The following is a 6,348-nucleotide window of genomic DNA, read 5'->3' as shown; positions in this document are numbered from 1 at the left end:
TTTGAGGTAACCACAAGTCTGCAAATCACAGGGATTTATCTCTGAGTGCTGGCCTGCAAGATGCAAAGAGCTGAAAACCCCAAAGTGCCTTTGGGATTAAACCTACCTGAACCCATCAGCAGCCACGAGAGCAGCAAACCCTGCAGGGATTCCTGCTGGGCAGTTTTCCCTGGGATGCTGTGAGCTGGAGCAGCCCTCTCTCCCCTTTTCTGGTGCACACAACGATGCTGCCACGTCAATAAAGGCTCAAAGGGTGTTTTCAGGGTCTGCTCACCCAAACGAACCCACAGCTGCTGCTTCCTCTCCTGAAGAAACTGGGAAGAAAAGGAGAATTAAGGAGCTGCTCACTTGGGTGAATCCAAGCCTGGGGGGCTGGATTCAGAGCCCAGCTCTGTTCTGAGGAAGGTGAGGAAGGCAGCCTGGCCCCCAGCCACCACCTTTTCCACTCCCTGCTCAGCTTCAAAGCCTGGCATTTAGCACATCTCTGCTTCAGCCAGTTAAATGGGAACGTTCTTACTCGTAAAAGCCGTGTCAAGACCCTCTGGGAAACTTTTATCCTTATTTTAAGTGGAGTGCATTGTATTTCACTCCAAAGCTGTTCCTGTATCTGGAAACTCCGGACTCACAAAGCACATGAGAAACAGAAACAAACCCAGCAGAGGGGTCGGGGGGACTCACCTCCACAGCAGGGACATCACCAGAATTTCTGGCTGAAGAACTCCTGCTTTGGAGGAAGAACACACTTGCAGCTGATTGTGCCGTCAGGTGCCAAAGGCAGCCGCTAATGCCTGATGGCTCCGTGTCACAGGCAAAGAGGCAGGAGCCCAAAACCATGGCAGCAGGAGGAGGGAAGGTGCTGGAGCATCACTGCCGGGATCTGGGCTCGGGCAGAGCCCTGAAAACATTGATGGGACGCTGGCTGGAGGCCACTGGGGTGTTTGGTCAGCCAGCGTGGCTCACAGCTGGACACACCAGACAACAGGAGAAAATTCAACTCCTTTTCCCCCTCTCCTCGCCTCTCTAGCGGGGCTGCCTCAAAAAGAGGAAGGAGGGAGGAAAGGAAGCGCAGTGAACGAGTTCTGCTGCTGTACAGCAGCCTCTAGCCCTGCATCTGCCCAGGCTGGAGCCCAGCAAGGGCTGGAGGTCCTGGGGGATGTGGAGGTGCAGGCTCAGGGGTGCAGGATCTGGCACAGGGGGGGACAGAGCCCAGGGAGCCAGGCAGGTGTGCTCTCCAGCCGGGGAGGAGCAGGACCAGCCCCAGGCACAGGCCTTGGTCAGGGTGGGGCTGAGCTCCCTGGGGCACCCCTGCCCCACTGTGGGGTGGCTGAGCTGCCCCGTGAAGCAAAACCCCTTTCCTGCCTCTCCCACACGCTGGTGTCTCACCCACCTCCAAAATACATCAGGACTGAGCCTGTGCTGCAAAAATCTGACTCCTGCACGCTTCCCTCTCCACAGAGGTAGTGCACCAGGCTGCATCTGATTTCTACTCTCCCCTTCCAGCCCTTTCACCCTCCTTTCCCTATCTTCGAGGAACAGATGCACCCATTCAGAACCAAGCAGAAGAAAGTGTGAATTTGCCTTCCCGACTGCAAAGCACAGGAGGGAAAATGATGTTTTGCATGAATGCAGAAACGGTCTGATCTTATTAAGCTTGAATGGGGAACCGACAGAAAAAAAGAAAGGAGGGAAGTGAAAGGCATTGTTTGGGTGCAGCATCATTATTGTTTATCCTCTCCAAGCACTCCATCATCCTAATCCCAGCATCTCCCACGGTGACAGGTCAGGAACAGAGATCTGTGAAGCAGCACGATCCAGAGCCTGCCAGAGGGATGCAAACCCGGCAAGGCACTGCCTGAGGGATCCACAGCACCCGGGGGAAAGCCTCACCTGCAATTCCCAGGCAACTCACAAACATAATCAGTGTTGAAAATATCCATGTGGTACCAATTAGCACCAGAGAGCTGGGATAGGCAGGGGCGAGGGAGAAACAAAGGCCCAGGAACTCCCTAACCCACACCCTCACAGGGATATTCTTATTTATCACACGAATAAATTCCATGCCAAGATGCCCAGGACACAAGAGCCAATTGCTCATGCTACAGGCAGCACAGCAACTCTGGCAAGTACAAAAAAAACAATCACAAGGTGGAAATTCAAACAGAACACGAGTCACCTGCTATCAAAACTGGGGGAATTTGGCAAGTTTCCTCCTCAGCACTTACCACATCAAGGCTGCTCAATGATGCTAATTAAACAGGTACCTCCCAGACACAGCCTGGAAGATTTACATCCCTCATTTGCATTTCTCAGTTTATTTTTTTCTTTCCTCCGAGGCACCATTTGAACGGCCGCGGCGTGATTGCTTGAAGGGGTTTAATTTTGCACGAGTGCCATTTGAAGATGAAAGTCTGTCCTGTCAGCAGCTCCACGGCTGCTCCTCCTGCCCCTGCTCTCCCACAGTGGGGCTCAGCTGGTCACTGAGATTTTCTTGGTCTCTTGGGCTTGGCTTCACCAGCTGAGAAATAAAGAATGCTGGGCTCAGCTGCTCTGGGTGATCCAGCTGCTGTCCCAGGGGCTGGGGATGGATCAGTCTGGGGATTCTTTTGAGGATGAGTCTCTGAAACACCCAGCAGCAGTGCAGGGTTGTTAGGACCAGTCCCAGAGGTGTGATGTCTCCAGCCAGCTCCCAAATCCAGTCCCAAACCCCGAGACCAGGGCAGCTCCCACACCCCAGGGATGGGACAGCAGAGCTGGAACAGAAGTTTGCATAATTGCAAATAACTAAAAGCAGCCACGGTCCTGTGGGAATTTGTCAGCTCTGAAATCACAGGTCAGTCACACTCGGGGGGGGAGGTGTCTCTGCCAGCACCCTCTCCTGATAAGGCTCTGATTAGCAGCAAGTCACCAGGCTGATAAGAAGTGGGAGGAGGTGACATCTGGCATCGTGTTCCTGTCTGCTCTGCCATGGAGTAAAGGCAAGATCCTCATCTCGTGCAATTCCAGCACTACCTGAACATGCTGCTGCCAGAGGAAATGGTCAGGGAGGACTCTGGATGAGCAGCTCAGGGTGGAAGTGTCCCACAAGGTGCTGACCCTGCTGAAAACTCACCCACGCCTGCTGAAAGTCTCATTATGTGAGTGCAGCACGAGCCCTTCCAAAAAGCTCCCCTGAACTGCCTGCCCATCACGCCCACCTGCAGAACAGGGTGGCAGAGCAGCCTCCAAGGTGGGGAGGAACAAAGGGATGGGAGGAAGAAAAGGGAGAGGGAGCTGGTGAGACACCGCCAGCCCTCTCCCCTTGAAGGAAACAACTTCTGGGAGGGGAGGGGAGCAACTGCTGCCGAGCTCAGTCTCACAAATGAACTCCAGAGGTTATTTGCCAGTCTGTCTCACTGTCCAAGCCCTCCTGCTGACCCTCCAGACTCAGCAGTGGCCAGAACCACGTTGCCCAAACACCAGCTGGTCGCCCATTGGCTTTGGACGAGCGGATGGCTCTGACGGGGGAAGCACTGCCCTCCCCTCCCAGAATAAATGTAAGAACCAAGCAGGGGGAGCCTGGCAATCCACGGGCAGCGTTTGTGACTCGCAGAGATCCCACAGCTGACTCTCCCATCTGGTGGCTGTTGTCATGGCAAGCGGAGAGGGGAAGCAGCAGCACAAGAGCTGCTCAGTCCTTGACACACTCCATCCTTGGCCTGATGGCAGCTCCCCAGCAGAACAATCCCAACAGCAATTACCGAGGCGCTTTCAGAACGGGGGAAAGCAAAAACAGATTAAAAAGCTATTTGAAACCTTGAGGCTGAATGCTGAGGGAACAGGAGAGCCAGGGCTGTGCGAGCTCGGCAAACAATGAGGAGGCACAGAGACACTTCTTCCTGGGCCAAGTTTAATGGAGCCTGCTTGTCAGAGAGCCTTGGGAGGCTGTGGGGACAGCACTTGACAAAAGGACAATTGCTGCTGCTTTGAGTCTTGGTTGCAGTGTGGAAAACCTTCACGGAGGGGCTGAGGAGCAGATCTGTGCCCCTGCCAGCGCGAGGCACAGAGGAGGGGACAAGACAAAAGGTGACTTTCAAGTGCAGGATTCAATTAAAGTCCAGCCACACAAATCACAATTCCACTGGCTGGGTGGTTGTCTTGCCTTGCTGGAGGATCTGGAGAGTATCTACAAAAAAAACTTTTTTTACTGTTTCACAAATGGCAAGGAGCTGTTACTGAGCAAAAGCTTTATTGTTTCCAGTAGTAAAACACCACATAAAAGTTGTGAGGGATGGAGATGAGAACAAGAAAATAATAAACACAAATGACCAGAGCAGACTAAGCACATTCACTGAGCTCTTCTCGCCCACATTGAGCTGGCCCAAAAGACAAGTACAGGTTTAGGATAATATTCCAACAAAAGCTACAAAACACAACCAAGAGAATCACCACAAAGGGAAAAGTGGTCTTCAAAATAAAATAGTGCACAGAGCTGCAGATGTTCCTCTATCACAGTCAGTTGTGCCTGGATCACATTGTCCAGATCCTTCCCTCAATCCAAGAGGAGTCTTTCCACAGCTGATTGCACAATTCGGGTTTGAACTCAGGTGGAATTACCCCATGGAGTTAAAATATACAGGTAAGAAAGAAAAGTTTCCAGTCTCACTAGCACCAGAACAATGTCGATTTATCTCTGGGAGTGTTTTATAAAAGCTGGCCTCAGTTAAAAATCAAGCTCATGCCTCACAGTGGCACAGCAGGGATTCCCAGGCTCCTGTGCAGAGCTGGCACCTCCCAGTGTGGGAAATGAGAGTGGGAATGGGGACACGAGTGACCTGCCTGCACTGCCCTGCAGTGAAGCACAGGGACTCAAGGAGAGTCAGAAATGATTCTCCCATTTTAAAAGCTCTTTCCAACTCAGTGTAGAGATGGTGATGAGAAAGTAACAGGTTTAAAGAAAACAGAGTCAATTCCTAAAAGTCTTCTTCCTTCTCCTTCTGCTGTAGATTTAACTTTGGCTGGCAGGCCAGGCTGTCTGAGGCACTGCAGTAATGAGCAAGACAAGCCTCACTTGGACTGTCAAAAGCTTCAAGGCAAAACAGAACTCTTTTTGGTGCCTAAACACACTGGAAATTGAAGACCCTACAGCTCTCAGAAGAAACAGCTCTGAAACCACACCAGTATTTCAGCAAAAGCTGACAGCTGGAGTTACTTTTTCAGACACAGCTGATGGTTTTGGCATTACCCATTCCATAGATGCAGTTAATGGCCAGGTTAACAACAGACCATGCCATAAAACATCCCTCAGTGGAGAACAGCCTCATCCTTTCCTCTCTCCAACACTGATGGTGTGGACTCCACACTCAGAGATTTCTTTTTCTGCCATCTCAGGGAGCCCAGGGGGCCCAAAGGTTTTGTTTTCATTTGTAAAAGGGCAGGAACAGATCAGAGAGGAAGGGCTGGAAGCATTTCACCAGCAACCTGCCACAGCACATGAACTGGGGGAGCAGTGAGGGAATGGCCCTCTGTTGGGCCATGCTCATCTAAAAAGCAAGTCAGGGATTGATTTCCAATCTCCTGCCAGAGTGTTCCAGCACCCAATCTCATTTATCTTCATATGCAGCCATTTGTAAGAACACACACTACAAGCACACAAAGAGCCCAGAGCAAAGGAAAACAGAACAAAAGAGAAATAACCGAGGGGAAAGGCTGCCATTAATGGGCACAAATTGCCTTTAACTCCGTGGTTTCAGAGGGAACTTTTTGGAATCTTTTGTTTCTTCATAACAGACAGGTCAGCTCCAAAGCATTTAATAAAATCCACAGACTCCCAGTGTGGGTTTTGTTCAGGTTTTCAAAGATCTAATTGCTCTAGAGATGTGAGGTAATTTGATTTTTCTCATCTGTCAGGCCTTAGAGGGAAATTGTCCATTCTGGAGGATGAGCAGGACCAGGGCATGCAGTTTTCAGCAGCCTGCCTCATGATGACACCACCAGAGTCAGCCAGATGCTCAAGACTTCCAGGAAAAAGGCAAAAGAAAGGCCCTTGCTCATGTAAGGTGTGCACGTGGGAGGGGAATCTGCAGAGCTTTACAAGATAAAGCCATTTGAAAGCTTTTATCCAAATTGGGTACTCACAGGCAGCCAGCTGGGTGTGCTCCCCCCAGGAGCTGCAGCAAACACACGTCTCCCCTGACCCCCAGCCTCCCACGAGCCAGTGCAGGGCCAAGAGGAGTGAAAAAAATCCCAGCAAACTCCTTGGAGTGGTCCTTTACCCTGAGCAGAGAGGGAGGGAGGGAACGGGAGCACAACTTCACCAGGTTCATCAGGAACTTCTGGCTCCTGCTGCCCCCTCCAGACTCACTCCAACCA

This window comes from Vidua macroura, chromosome 20 (assembly GCF_024509145.1).
Source record: "Vidua macroura isolate BioBank_ID:100142 chromosome 20, ASM2450914v1, whole genome shotgun sequence".
Lineage (NCBI taxonomy): Eukaryota > Metazoa > Chordata > Aves > Passeriformes > Viduidae > Vidua > Vidua macroura.
The sequence above is the reverse complement of the archived record's forward strand: the minus strand, read 5'-3'. Positions refer to the sequence as shown.